The following is a 16,413-nucleotide window of genomic DNA, read 5'->3' as shown; positions in this document are numbered from 1 at the left end:
GGGCTATGTGGCGTTACCAACATAAAAACCTGAACAGCCTACTTACAAACTTGTATCAGAAAAGCTTTACTACACGAGTGAACAAACATATCAATACACAGAAAATACAGCACAATTATGTATGAAGAAACATGGATATCGATCTTCAGTACTTTTCGAGATACCAGAGTGTACTTTCCGAGATACGTGCGTGTATTTGTACACTAATCACAAGGGAGAATGAGTCTGAAAAGAAACATACTAATTCTGTAGCTTACAAAACCATACACCAACTCTCTTGCTTTCTGAAGAGTCTCGTAATTAACATATAAAATATGGCGGCTAAAGTACGTCATGGCACAGCAGTAAGCGCTGAATACCGTGCAACAGGCTCTCTGTGTATTCCTGCCTCTATGAAACGGCATGAGTGCCGAATGCTGGGTGTGCACTCCTGTTCCTCAGTGCTCACGCCAAAGTCGCCCTTGGCCGAAGTTGTGACAAGTTGACTGGTCGTTGGGAGCCAGGCTTTTGTGAGTGAAGGCTCTGTCTCCATTAGCCAGGCCGTGGGCCATTCGTTGTTCAACTGCCTCCTTTAGAACACAAACCCATAAAAGACGGCGTCTGTCTCAACACTTTCGTTTGTTCATATTTCATTGAGGCCCCTGTAGCTACGTATTGTTCCGCAACCACCTTTAAGGCCACGGTTGACGACGAGATAGAAAGAAAGGTGCGGATCTCTTCTCGTTGCATTCCACTACTCTCATTTGGAGTCGGCACAGTATATTATTTACATCGCTATACTTTCATCAATATCGGCACTAGGGTTTTGTTATGGCCTGAGAATTTTATGGTATTTCAACTTCATTCGAAGACAGCGAGGTGCACGAAGCATTTGACCTTCCACTGTAAACACCTTGGGTGTATGTTGCTCCATCCGGGAATTACGGAGTGGATTCACAAATATATGAAAGCAGAAGACAAGTAGGGATTATTAAACAATTGATAAATGTTTCGAAACCGAAACGTTATCATGATTCAAATCGATTGTACGAAGAGGGCACAGTGCAGGGGCAACAGCGCGAACTGCCTCGTGTTAAGCATGCCACAACCGTGAATATTTAGGCAGAGAAGGTGAAAACATTCTTCTAGCGGAAGCCACTCCTCAGCGGTAAATGAGCGGCACTCTTTGATCTGTTGGCGTCCGAGAAGACAGTGTTTATATTAGGCAATTTGTAGGGTTTCTTTGAACAGAAACGTGGGGATCTCTTCTCGTTGCATTTCATTACTCTCATTTCGATTCGGCACAGTATATTATTTACATCTATATACTTTCGTCAATATCGGAGCTAGGTTTTTGTAACGGACCGAGAATTTTATGGTATTTCAACTTCATTTGAAGACAGCGAGGCGCACTAAGCATTTGACCTTGCACTGTTAACACCTTGGGTATATGTTGCTCCATCTGGGAATTACGGATTGGATTCACAAATATATGAAAGCAGAAGACAAGTAAGGAATATTTAACAATTTTTTTTAAATTTTCATTTTCATCTGAAATACTGTGGATGACAAGTTTATGAGATAGGTTTCAGCGTATGACAGAGTTTCTGACATAGCTTCGATACTTATGCACTTCAGTCAAATGATCGTACACTACATTTACCCCGACTTAGCTCTTACATCAGAATAACTTTTAAGGGCCAATCAGTTGCTAATTTAAAATCACAGTGAACATTCGATGAAGCTTTGTGCAGATGCGTTGCACAGTGTGTCTAGTACGTCCGTCGACCGTATCACGTCACACTTTTCAGTTCTGAGCACACGTGTGAAGATGTCAAGAACAACAGTGTCCCCACCAAGTGTGAAGTGCGTGCTGTAATTCGATTTCTTCATGCTGAGAGGTTCCACCTGATTTCATTCAGCCTGCGTAACGTAACTGTCATGCATGACAGCAAAGTGTGGCAACGGTGCAGGAACTTCAAAGCAGGACGTACAGACGTTCATGATGTAGATGGTTAGTGAAGGAAGCGAGTGTCAAGCGATGATGGGCAATTCAAAATAAGCGAAGAGGAATTTTCGTAACAGGCATTGTACTTCAACGCGATAATGCTCGGTCACACGCTGCAGCTGCAACACAGACGCTTCCGCAGCGTTTTCGATCGAATGTATTTGATCACATACTGCACAGCCCACACTTAGCTCCCTCTGATTTTCATCTCCCCACATGAACCGCTGGCTATGAGGAGAGCATTTTTGCACAGACAGCGGGATGCAGAAGACCAGCTTAGAGAACTGGCAGAAAGCATGGGCGTCTGCCTTCTATGATGAGGGTATTGGAAAGTTGCTACTACGCTACGCAGATGTCTGAGTCGGGGTAGCGACTATATAAGAAGTAGCTAGTAGTTGTAGCTAAATCTCTCAAATAAAAAAAAATTAATTTTCTCAGTGGTTTCCATTTCGCGACGGATGGGACCTTGAAACAAGAATAGCTCTCGTATTAGAACATCTTTCGAAAAATACACTACTGGCCATTAAAACTGCTACACCACGAAGATGACGTGCAACAGACGTGAAATTTAACCGACAGGAAGAAGACGCCGTGATATGCAAATGATTAGCTTTTCAGAGCATTCACACAAGGTTCGAGCTGGTGGCGAAACCTACAACGTGCTGACATGAGGAAAGTTTCCAACCGCCCGCATCTCGTGGTCGTGCGGTAGCGTTCTCGCTTCCCACGCCCGGGTTCCCGGGTTCGATTCCCGGCGGGGTCAGGGATTTTCTCTGCCTCGTGATGGCTGGGTGTTGTGTGATGTCCTTAGGTTAGTTCGGTTTAAGTAGTTCTAAGTTCTAGGGGACTGATGACCATAGATGTTAAGTCCCATAGTGCTCAGAGCCAAAGTTTCCAACCGATTTCTCATACACAAACAGCAGTTGCCCGGCTTTGCCTGGTGAAACGTTGTTGTGGTGCCTCGTGTAAGGAGGAGAAATGCGTACCATCACGTTTCCGACTTTGATAAAGGTCGGATTGCAGCCTATCGCGATTGCGGTTTATCGTATCACGACATTGCTGCTCGCGTTGGTCGAGATCCAATGACTGTTAGCAGAATATGGAATCGGTGAGTTCAGGAGGGCAATACGGAACACCGTGCTGGATCCCAACGGCCTCGTATCACTAGCAGTCGAGATGACAGGTATCTTATCCGCATGGCTGTAACAGATCGTGCAGCCACGTCTCGATCTCTGAGTCAACAGATGGGGACGTTTGCAAGACAACAACCATCTGCACGAACAGTTCGACGACGTTCGCAGCAGCATAAACTATCAGCTCGGAGACCGTGGCTGCGGTTACCCTTGACGCTGCATCACAGACGGAAGCGCCTGCGATGGTGTACTCAACAACGAACCTGAGTGCACGAATGTCAAAACGTAATTTTTTCGGATGAATCCAAGCTCTGTTTACAGCATCATGATGGTCGCATCCGTGTTTGGTGACATCGCGGTGAACGCACATTGGAAGCGTGTCATGGCCATACTGGCTTATTACCCGGCGTGATGGTATGAGGTTCCATTGGTTACACGTCTCGGTCACCTCTTGTTCGCATTGACGGCACGTTGAACAGTGGACGTTACTTTTCAGATATGTTACAACCCGTGGCTCTACCCTTCATTCGATCCCTGCGAAACCCTACATTTCAGCAGGATAATGCACGACCGCATGTTGCAGGTCCTGTACGGGCCTTTCTGGATACAGAAAATGTTCGACTGTTGCCCTGGCCAGCACATTCTACAGATCTCTCAGCAACTGAAAATGTCTGGTCAATGGTGGCCGAGCTACTGGCTCGACACAATACGCCACTCACTACTCTTGATGAACTGTGGTATCGTGTTGAAGCTTAATGGGCAGCTGTACCTGTACACGCCATCTAAGCTCTGTTTGACTCAATGCCCAGGCGTATCAAGGCCGTTATTACGACCGGAGTTGGTTGTTCTGGGTGCTGATTTCTCAGAATCTATGCAGCCAAATTGCGTGAAAATGTAATCACATGTCAGTTCTAGTATAATATATTTGTCCAATTAATACCCGTTTATCAACTGCATTTCTTATTGGTCGAGCAATTCTAATGGCCAATAGTGTAGATTGAGCATCTAGGTAAGGGGAAGCAGTTTCGATTATGAATATAATCGTATGAAAACTATGGACATAAAAATATCAAATGGCGAGAAGATGTAAGACAAATGCTTTACAACAAAAGGAGAACAGTTTTCTATCGCATAAGAACTTGCCCGCTCACACTGAGCATTAACGATGTCTCGCAGTCCATGCACACGGAGCTACCGCGAGAATGATTGCTGCCTGTTGGCGTAAGGAAAGTATACAAGCGGAACAGGCTCGAACGGGGAATCATTCCAGCGATGATATGGGCCGAAAATGGAGAAAGACGCTATCATAAGCGGCTTTGATTCTAGGCAGACTGTTATGGCCCGTCACCTGGAAACTAGCATCTTGGAAACGGCGAATACCATCGGTTGTTCAGGCACTTTGCACATCAGAATTTATAAAAAGTGATTGAAGGACGGTAAACAACGGATAGGCAACAACAGGTTGTATGTCCATGCCTCATCACAGAACATGGAGGTCGGAAGTTTGTCCGCTCGGCAGAGGAGGATAGGCGGTGATCTGTAGCAGGTGTGATGACAGAGTACAGTGATGATTCCGGCCCAAGTGTTTCGGAGCACACGGCTCAGCCCACAGAGTTCAGTGTGGGATTCTGCACCAGCCGACCTCTATGCGTTCCCGTCGTGACCCATCGACATCGTTAGTTACGACTGTAGTGTGCATGGGGTTACCGAGGCTGGGCCGTGGAAACGGATAGCTTTGTCGGATGAATTACGTTTCTTGTTGCAAGACATCGATGGTCGTGCCTGGAGACATCATCGAGGCGAACGGCTGCTCGAAATATTCCCCGCGCTACGGCCACAGGGGAAGGGGGGGGGGCAGTATAATGCTATGGGGGATATTCACCTGGGCTGTGATGCTATTTGTGTTAGTAACCAAATGACTAGTACAGATGCGGATTACTTGAACATTATTGCAGACGGCCTGCGTACCGTCGTGCTTGACGTCTTCCCCGATGCCAGTGGCATCTTCCGGCAGGATAACTGCCTCTCCGTGTTGAAAGGCCAGAACTGTGCTACAGTGGTTTCGAGAGCATGACAGTGAACTCATGTTGATGTCTTTGCCACCAAATTCACCTAATACGAAACCAACGGAACACAGCTGGGACGCCATCGCGTGCCAGCTCCATGCCCGCAAACCACACGCTCGTAATTCACGAGAAGTGCATGACCTGTCTGTAGACATCTGGTGCCACATACCTCCAGAAATATACCAACGATTTCTTGAATCCATGTGACGCAGAATCACTACTGTATTGCGTTTCTAAGATGGACCAGCACGCTTTTGCACAGGTGACCGTAATGTTTTGGCTCATCATTGTGTGTTACTGGTCCATGTAAGTCTCTGAGATGTAAACCTCTTTTATAGGCGCAGATCAATTAGCACTCTGGCGGTATACGTGAATAACTTTTTCTCCCACTCTATACCGTGAATACCGATACCGCAGTCCCCAGATAATGTTATACCATAAGCTGAAAGTTTGCGTAACTAATTTAAAACAGAAAATTGTAATCTGAAATGATAATTAAATGGACACCCTAGCTGCAAACAGGCGTTGATGTACTTCATTGGGGACATGTTAAAAACGTGTGCCCCGACCGGGACTCGAACCCGGGATCTCCTACTTACATTAGGCCCACTACGAATGTAGTGGTGTGGACATGTTGGGAACGTGGGTCTCATGGGGATCGTGCAAGGGATAAGTCCCTGCAGGCGCACTACCCTCTGTGCCCTCGGTGGCTCAGATGGATAGTGCGTCTGCCATGTTAGCAGGAGATCCCGGGTTCGAGTACCAGTTGGGAATGTGGGTCTCACGGGGAGCGTGCAAGGGATAAGTCCCTGCAGGCGCACTACCCTCTGTGCCATCGGTGGCTCAGATGGATAGAGCGTCTGCCATGTTAGCAGGAGATCCCGGGTTCGAGTACCAGTTGGGAATGTGGGTCTCACGGGCAGCGTGCAAGGGATAAGTCCCTGAAGGCGCACTATCCTCTGTGCCATCGGTGGCTCAGATGGATAGAGCGTCTGCCATATAAGTAGGAGATCCCGGGTTCGAGTCCCGGTCGGGGCACACATTTTCAACATGTCCCCAATGAAGTACATCAACGCCTGTTTGCAGTTAGGGTGTCCATTTAATTATCATTTCATTTCTAGCAAATCCGCATGGTCATCAACGGTAACTGTTTTTTCGGGAACAGATACTACCGTCATATATAGTTAAATTGTAATTTTCTAAATGGTATTGTATATCTTTAAATTTAAAGCATAAATATATGTAAATTGTATGTCATAAACCGAGTGAGATGGCGCAGTGGTTATCACACTGGACTCGCATTCGGGAGGACTACTGTTCAAACCCGCATCGGGGAATCAAGATTTAGGTTTTCCGTGATTTCCCTAAGTCGCTCCAGGCAAATGCCAGGATGTTTCCTTTGAAGGGCACGACCGATTTCCTTCACCATCCTTGATTCACTCCGAGCTTGTATTCCGTCTCTAATGACTCGATGTCGGCTAGACGTTAAACCCAACCTTCCTTCCTTCCTTTCTGTGTATCATGAAATCTAAACTTGTATTTGCCATGTAAGGAGTGTGATGCAAAACACATGTACTGAGGAGTGTTCCAGTAGGCATTATAGAAGTTTGAAACTAGTGGGCCAAGGACTGAGGTTTACGGCATGGTGTTCTAAACCAATAGCGTATCTGAATGGACGAATACTACTTTTCTGACTATGATTAATCACAGGCTCGAACTCGACGAATATATGAAAAACGTCAATACCATTAACTGGAAAGTCCGAGACCACTGTGAAAATACTTTTTCCTTTTTATTTTAGATATGCAACAAGTATTTATTAGTAACATTATAGATTATTGGACATAGTAACATTATTATCAGAAAATTTACAACCGCTGGTGACCCGAGGGGCAGATTTACATACTTAAGCTCGGGGGCCGCCTAGTCACGTGACGTGATAGCACCGCTCCCAACGCATAAATTCAAAACTATAGCGTCAGCGATGTTAATGTTTACGGTGTAGAGCACGAAAGTTAATGGTAGGGTGGGAACTAGGATTTTTGCCAAGTGGGACAAGCTCAAATTCGCAGTAACAGTAATTTTGATAACACATCTAATAACATTAATTTATTTTACTGTTTGACTTACGATCAAAGTCAAAACAAACAAAAAACAAAAAATAAAGCATAATTTCTCACTGTACAATTAATAAATTTAAAATTTCACTTTCTGAGCTTTTTTTACAACAAAAATGTTTATGATCTCATCACAGTTTTTGGAAGATCTGTGGAGTTTATATTAAGATTTTTTAAATCTTTATACATATGTATCCACCAGCTGCTTCGTCCTTTCAGTCCTCCACTTCCATTTCTTGAATTTGGGCACCACACAGAAAAATAAACTTTACATTAATTTTCTCCAGTGCCTTAAACCTGGTGCTCAGCTTCATTATCAGACTGTCAGTTATTTCCAAGACAGACGTCCTGAACAAAAAAATGGTTCAAATGGCTCTGAGCACTATGGGACTTAACATCGGAGGTCATCAGTCCCCTAGAACTTAGAACTACTTAAACCTAACTAACCTAAGGACATCACACACATCCATGCCCGAGGCAGGATTCGAACCTGCGACCGTAGCGGTCGCGCCGTTCCAGACTGAAGCGCCTAGAACCGCTCGGCCACACGGACGGCCATCCTGAATAAATCTTCCTGTGAATATCTGGATGCTTCGATGCTTCGTCTTCACAAAGCCCTTCGGCCATTTTTTTTTCTTTCTTCTAATTTTCTTCTGAAGATGCCATTGATATCTCACTATTTCCTGCTAACACTCTGGCCTCAGAAAGAGCTTCGCGAGTACAAAAACTAACAGAGCTCAATAGGTACTGAATATTTCGAGCAGCTTTATCCATCGTAAGGTCTTCCCTGTGCTGAAACTGATACATACGAGAAACAGCGATAGACTAATTAAAGCAATGAATTTGAGTTTTGTCGTATTCTTTAAAATAGAGTATGCCCCAGTTTTTGTTTCTGATGCTGAAAATTTATAAGTTTCAGCTTCTTACAGAGTCTTCATAACTTTATCAAAATGCTTGTTAACAGCTTCCATCCCCTCTCCTCTTGCAGACCATGTCCTCGTGTTCTGATATTTTAATGTTCTGGATAAATATTTTTGTAAGATTTCCCATCTTGAAGTTGAAGGCTTAAAGAATAGAAATAAACAATGAATAATTCTAAAAAGTCTGATCTTCAGCAGATGTATCGGCTGCAAGAGCTCCTACTAAATTTAAAGAGGGAGCAAAACGTGGTAAAAAATAGGCCACTTCATTCTTCTCAAGTACTCTTAACTGGACCCCTTTGTACTTTCCAGTCATATTTGCCCAATTGTCATAACGCTGTCCTCTGCAGTGTCTTCTGTTCAACCGATATTGTTCTATTTCTTGAACTATCTTTTGACTAAGGTCTTCTCTTGTTTTGTCTCTAATTGTAAAAAATCAACAGAACTTTCCACAACTTCTGAGCCGTTTAACTTGACATAGAGAGCTACTTAAGTCAACTGCTCATTCTGACTGACATCTTCAGTGAAGTCAAAATCAATTAACCGAGCGAGGTGGCGCAGTGGTTAGCACACTGGACTCGCATTCGAAACCGAGCGAGGTGGCGCAGTGGTTAGACACTGGACACGCCTTCGGGAGGACGACGGTTCAATCCCGCGCCCGGCCATCTTGATTTAGGTTTTCCGTGATTTCCCTAAATCGCTCCAGGCAAATGCCGGGATGGTTCCTTTGAAAGGGCACGGCCGACTTCCTTCCCCGTCCTTCCCTAATCCGATGAGACCGATGACCTCGCTGTCTGGTCTTCTTCCCCAAAGAACCCAACCCCTCGCATTCGGAAAGACGACGGTTCAAAGCTGCGTCCGGCCATCCTGACTTAAGCTTTCTGTCATTTCTCAAACTCGCTTCATAGAAATGCCAGGATGACTCCATTGAAAGGACACGGCCGACTTCATTCCCCATACTTCCCGAATCCGATGGGACCAGTGACCTCGCTGTTTGCTCCCCTCATTCAAATCAACCAACCGATCAACCAAAATAAATGAAACGTACTTAGCATCTGAAATACCTTTACTTGTTTCTTGTCTTACTTCGTTGGCAATTACAGCAAGAAACTCATCTTGTATATTTTCGGAAAAATAGCTAATCTACCCTTCCTCGTGGCTTTCAGTATGCTGACAAAGGAGGGCACTGTAGTGTTATATGAGATTTATGCTATTTTGAAATTTGCCGCTCTCCATATCACCAAAAATCACGAAATTCTTATGTTCCTATAAACGGACTGTCTTGCCTTGCTAGAAAAATAACAGCATCAATGATACGAGTCAACACTGCTCTTCAATGAGATTTCTCTATTTATTGTCTTCTAACTCTTTGTCTAAGTCCTCCTTTCCGAGAGAAGACTAATAGTTTTCCACAAACAAAAAGGAAGCTTATGGTTTGGTGAAATTTCATGCTCAGCCAATTTTTTGCTAAGCTTTTTCCAGTTAAACAGAGATAAGAATGATTTTGACTCGAAATTTGAACTTACTTGGTAAAATAATCAGCAGCGGTTACAGTATAAAACATTATTGCTCTCATGATAGCCTAGCCATTATCTGTTAACTTGCGTCCCATTTTTAACCCCTTTCGAAACTAATCCTTGTTTAAACTGCGACGTTCTCTGTAGCTTTCACTGATGTCAGGACAATATTCGTTTTCTGCTCTCATTTTTATAACAGAACATCTTTCGATGTCAGAAAACCTCTTCGGCCATGTCCCTGAGCACTAAAATCAAATTACAGCTTACAAGTTTCACCCTTTTGATGAAGACCAGCTGATGTTCCAGGAATTGGTGATTCATACGTCACTGCTGTATGTACTTCCTTCTCACTTCTTTCGTCTTAGTCGTTAACTTCAATTTCACCTGAAACCAAAAAATTTAAAATTCATACTGAATTTTGAGATTTAGTGTCCTGGAGTAATCTGTTTCCGTCATTTTCTATTGTGGATTATTACAGTAACGGTAAGGGGTTGATCCCTGTTAAAAATGCCGCATAAAAACTCATACGGAAAGAAAACTATGTGTACATAGTCCCTTACTGTCTTGTAATTTACGTATACAAACTCCTCGATAATGTAAAAAAACTATGTTATTGTATAAGATAGAACAACAAAAATCTACCGTTATTTGCTTCAATCTTTGATGCATATTTTCATTAGTAAATTTCTATTTATATTTATACTCTATTTCATCTTCTATTTCGTATCTATTCTTCATTTTTAGAACATTCAGAAGTCAAATCCATTTTTATATGCTTCGTATTTAGATATGAATGGATACGTTTATGTATGTACATCTTAAAACAGAAACTATTTAATACCTTATGTTCTTCAAATCTTTCACATACGCAAAGATAATGCAGAGTCGCGACTTGGATGTGAACAACCAAAATAGAAATTAAACCAAAGCACATGGTCTCATGGTTTGTATACATTTTGTCTTTCTCTTTCTTGTGCATAGCATCCATTTCGATCGCTTGAATTCGTTAAAAAAAAGTATCACGCAATAAAATCAGAATAAAAATAATTATAAATGTGATTTTAAAAACACGTAAAATGCCGCAGCCGCAGTGGTCCACAACCCCACGACGACTACCGCAGTCCACTTCACCCCTCCGCCGCCCACACCGAACCCAGGGTTATTGTGCGGTTCGGCCCCCGGTGGACCCTCCAGGGAACGTCTCACACCAGACGAGCGTAACCCCTATGTTTGCGTGGTAGAGTAATGGTGCTGTACGCGTACGTGGCGAACTTGTTTGCGCAGCAATCGCCGACATAGTGTAACTGAGGCGGAATAAGGGGAACCAGCCCGCTTTCGCCGAGGCAGATGGAAAACTGCCTAAAAACCATCCACTGACTGGCCGGTTCACCGGACCTCGACACAAATCCGCCGGGCGGATTTGTGCCGGGGACCAAGCGCTCCTTCCCGCCCGGAATACGCAAGGGGTAGTTAACCTTTTTACCTAGCGCCCAATTTGTTATCTCTGTTAGTAGTAAAATTTTCTAACCGCCCACCGGTTCCACAGTAAAGGTAATTTATTTACTCGAGAAGTAACTCTACTTTATAAAAGGTAAAAAGATACAGCAATTTAAAGGATATTATAATAATTACTTACAAACACTTTATTTCAAAATTTTGTGAAATCCTAATCAAAATGTTTTTAAAATCTCTACCGTCTACCGCCAACTACGAAAGCTGGAACGCTCACTAATGGACGGTTGGGACCAGGTTGACTACCACTAGATTAGGCTCTGGTCACGTTGCAGCTTAGTCACTAGCAAGTTCAATCACAGTTAAACAACGACTATACACAATTACCATCAAAATTAGCATTGTAATGCAGTACACGTTATTCTTCTACTGCCTGAAAATAGTATCTCAGTCTTGAAAAATAATAATAATGGCATGCATGAGCCGTTATTAGTATCTAAACAGATATGGCCAATTGAAGAAAGAAGCGCACGAGATGTACGTGCATGTCCTTGGCTCAGACTGGTATTCAGAATCACATTCCATTGCACCAGAAGGTATTATTTGAAATTTTGAACTGCGCTGACCTATTACGTGGTACTTACGTAGTTGGCATTGTTTATCTTGGTTAGTGTAGTGTATACTCAGAAATGTTTGACTGCGACAGTACAACTGACATGTATTTGTGCTATGACGAATAAGTGAATGGATGTGAGCCTTATTTCTCCTTGTTTGCTGCATTCCACCTGATGAAAAATTACGCATTTCTTAATCGCTTTGCCATTATATGTGTTAAATGATTATTGTTTTGTTTCAAATTACATAGGAATGGCTACACTAGATTTACGTGCATAACAGTGTAAAATGAGTTTTTTGGAGGCATTATTGTGTGCGTTTTTACTGAACCTTTGAGTTTGAAAGACAACGTAACAATTATTGGTAGCCTATGGCACTAGAAGTCCTTGTTAGACGTAATTAGCGACAGTTAGAGATAGTAGTTAGGTATTTAGAGGAAACCGCAGTAAATACGTGTCACTTCATTTTAGATTCCTGTAATTTAGTCACACAATTAGTGGCGAAAGCTATTTGTATTTCGAACAGAGTGGTGTTGCATATCTTCAATACTGTCTTTTCCTTTTTGTCACGCAAGCTGCAACCAGTAACAAAATTTGATATTATCTCTGTGTCTGCGTCGTTAGCCATCTTTCTCTTACACCAACATAAGAGCTGTTCTACGGCAATGGCATCATTCTAGATATGTTATCACTTTCTCTGGAGCAGTGAGAGTTTCCTATACAAGATTGCAACACAAAACCCGTCATTAGAACGCTTTTGAGGTGCAGGAAGACCGATGACATATTCACATATTTTATTTCGAAAGATGGAGGATATTTCAAAAACATAGCCTAATGTTATGCCTTTCGACTAAATAAAGATTTATCAGCAAGAAATAAACAACACCTTACATGAAGTCTCCTCGTTCTATCTACAATACTCACGGTTAGGACTCGAAAGTAAGACGATTTCACTCGTCATTGCTACTGTTCGCTAGGTTTATTCGTCATAGTGAAGACTACACACATTAGTCAAGAGCTAACAAACAGTTTCCAGTTACATTTTGATGTCTGGGAAATCCTGCACTCAGCACCTGTAACCATTATTTGAACAACACATATATTTTCACAGTATACCTATTCATTCGTGCTGCTAAGCCACGCAAATACCTCTGTGTGAACACAGTAACCAGAGGGGAGGGTAACAGAGTAATGACCTGGCGGGAAGCTTGCCCTGTGGAGAGGCAGTCGCGCGGTTCAGAGCGAGGACATCTGTCAGGATTTCTGCTGCTGCCTGCTGGCCCGGCTTATCTGTATAATTTTGATTAATGCAGGAGACACGTGGCCAGGGTCTCAAGCGCGCCCATTTGTAACGCACGTCCGTGTGGACAAGGGATCTAGCCCGTCAGCACGCGGAATGATCATCTTCAGAGACACTAGAGAGCGCTGACAAAATACTGCCGGAAGATCTACTGCCAACAAAAATTGTTCAGACATCATTAGTCAAAAAAGGTAACGCACTGAGCACAGACGATAAAGTCATTCCCCAGCCCTGTATTACAAACTTATACACACTAAGACAAAAGAAGACGCACCACGAAGGAATTATCCGAATGGGACGGAAATCGGCGGTGCAGCCTACAGACAAATAAATGACTACAACTTCAGAAAAATTGGATAATTTATTTGAGAGAAAGAGTTTAAAAAAATGAGCAAGTCGATAACACGTAGGTACACTTCTAGCATTTACGCAGGCATTGACTGATATAGTTGTTGGATGTCCTCCTTAGGGGTATCGTGTTCAATTATCACTAATTGGCGCGTTAGATCGTCAAAATCCCGATGTGCTTGGAAGTCCCTACCCATAATGATCTAAACTGTAGGACAGACACTCTGGGATGATAATGGCATTGAAACAGAGGATGACACGCGTAAAGCTAAAATACTAAACACCTTTTTCCAAAGCTGTTTCACAGAGGAAGACAGCACTGCAGCTCCTTCTCTAAATCCTCGCACAAACGAAAAAATGGCTGACATCGAAATAGGTGTCCAAGGAATAGAAAAGCAACTGAAATCACTCAACAGGGGAAAGTCCACTGGACCTGACGGGATACCAATTTGGTTCTATACAGAGTACGCGAAAGAACTTGACCCCCGTCTAACAGCCGTGTACCGCAAGTCTCTAGAGGAACGGAAGGTTCCAAATGATGGGAAAAGAGCACAGGTAGTTCCAGTTTTCAAGAAGGGTCGTCGACCAGATGCGCAAAACTGTAGGCCTATGTCTCAGACATCAATCTGTTGTAGAATTTTAGAACATGTTTGTTGCTCGTGTATCATGTCATTTCTGGAAACCCAGAATCTACACTGTAGGAATCAGCATGGATTCCGGAAGCAGCGATCGTGTGAGACCCAACTCGCTTTATTTGTTCATGAGACCCAGAAAATATTAGATACAGGCTCCCAGGTAAAAGCCATTTTCCTTGACTTCCGGAAGGCGTTAGATACAGTTCCGCACTGTCGCCTGATAAAGTAAGAGCCTACGGAATATCAGACCAGCTGTGTGGCTGGATTGAAGAGTTTTTAGCAAACAGAACACAGCAGGTTGTTCTCAATAGAGAGACGTCTACAGACGTTAAAGTAACTTCTGGCGTGCCACAGGGGAGTGTTATGGGACCATTGCTTCTCACAATATATATAAATGACCTAGTAGATAGAGTCGGAAGTTCCAAGCGGCTTTTCGCGGATGATGCTGTAGTATACAGAGAAGTTGCAGAATTAGAAAATTGCAGCTAAATGCAGGAAGATCTGCAGCGGATAGGCATTTGGTGCAGGGAATGGCAACTGACCCTTAACATAGACAAATGTAATCTATTGCGAATACATAGAAAGAAGGATCCTTTATTGTATGATTATATGATAGCGGAACAAACACTGGTAGCAGTTACTTCTGTAAAATATCTGGGAGTATGCGTACGGAACGATTTGAAGTGGAATGATCATATAAAATTAATTGTTGGTGAGGTGGGTGCCAGTTTGAGATTCATTGGGAGAGTCCTTAGAAAATGTAGTCCATCAACAAAGGATGTGGCTTACAAAACACTCGTTCGACGTATACTTGAGTATTGCTCATGAGTGTGGGATCCGTACCAACCAGGTCGGGTTGTCAGAGGAGATAGAGAAGATTCAAAGAAGAGCGGCGCGTTTCGTCACAGGGTTATTTGGTAAGCGTGATAGCGTTACGGAGAATTTTAGCAAACTCAAGTGGCAGACTCTGCAAGAGAGGCTCTCTGCAAAGCGGTGTAGCTTGCTGTCCAAGTTTCGAGAGGGTGCGTTTCTGGATTAGATATCGAATATATTACTTCCCCCTACTTATACCTCCCGTGGAGATCACGAATGTAAAATTAGAGAGATTCGAGCGCGCACGGAGTCTTACCGGCAGTCGTTCTTCCCGCGAACCATACGCGACTGGAACAGGAAAGGGAGGTAATGACAGTGGCACGTAAAGTACCCTCCGCCACACACCTTTGGGTGGATTGCGGAGTATAAATGTAGATGCAGATGTAGATGAAACTATCTCAATTGGGAACAGATCTGGTGACGTCGCTGGCCAAAGTAGGATTTGACAAGCACGAAGACAAGTAGCAGAACCCCCACCGTGTACGGGCCGACATTATCTTGCTGAAATGTAACCCCACGATGCTTGCCTGAAGGGCAACGAAACGGCGCATAGAATAGCGTCGACGTACCGCTGTGCTGTGAGAGTGCCGCGGTTGACATGACATCCTACCGCTGACTGGGGCCTTTCCAGACACATCTTGGTTGGTCATCGGGGCTCAGTTCGAGGTGGGACTCTTCACTGAAGACAATTTTACTCCAGTCAAGGAGATTACACCCCAAAGACGCGTCTGGAGACGCCTGGACAGGGATGGGATACCAGCATGACTTTCGCCTGCCATACGGCCTGATAACCAGGAGTGGTGGTCTGGGTTGCCATTTCGTTTCATAGCAGGACTTCTTTCGTTGACATCCGCGGCACTCTTACAATGCAGCGGTACGTCGACGAGATTCTACGACCCACTTTGTTGTCCTTAATGGCAAGCCATCCAGGACTTACATTTCAGCAAGGTAATACCCTCTCACGCATGGCGAGAGTTTCTGCTGTTTGTCTTCGTGCTTGCCAAAATCTGCCATGAGCAACGTCGCTGGATCTCTACCCAGCTCACAACGTTTGAAGCATTATGAGCAGGGCTCTCCAACCATTTCGAGCTTTTGGCGGTCTAAAGCGCCAATTGGGTAGAATTTGGCACGATATCCCTCAGTAGGACATGCAAAAACTCTATCGATCTATGCAAAGCCGAATAACTGCTTGCATAAGGGCCAAAGGTGAACCAACTTTTAATTTACTGACTCAATTTGTGAAACTTGAAAAGTATGTGCTAAGGCCTGGTCAGGGTGGATCCAGAAAATAAAGTCGGTAGTTGCCAACCGCAAGGTGGAATGAGTATAATATCTTTGAGTAGGAGGGTCTTTGATGGTTAAGAGAGCCCGGCGCGAGCAGTAAAAAACTCGTGAGTCGCAGCTAGGTGCCCGGAGGAAGCAGACGTGTGGTGACAGCTTTAAGGTAGGAC

General features: G+C 43.8%; 1 non-coding gene across 1 annotated transcript; it reads left to right on the top strand.

The window, feature by feature from the left end:
- Positions 1 to 6,149: 6,149 nt before the first annotated feature.
- Positions 6,150 to 6,224, top strand: Trnai-uau (transfer RNA isoleucine (anticodon UAU)). The gene has a single exon. It is a non-coding gene; the product is annotated as a tRNA-Ile (tRNA).
- The last annotated feature ends 10,189 nt before the right edge of the window (positions 6,225 to 16,413 follow it).

The sequence above is a fragment of the Schistocerca serialis genome, chromosome 2 (assembly GCF_023864345.2).
Source record: "Schistocerca serialis cubense isolate TAMUIC-IGC-003099 chromosome 2, iqSchSeri2.2, whole genome shotgun sequence".
Taxonomy (NCBI): Eukaryota; Metazoa; Arthropoda; class Insecta; order Orthoptera; family Acrididae; genus Schistocerca; species Schistocerca serialis.
Note: the sequence above shows the minus strand (reverse complement) of the source record. Positions and strands in the feature narration are given on the sequence as shown.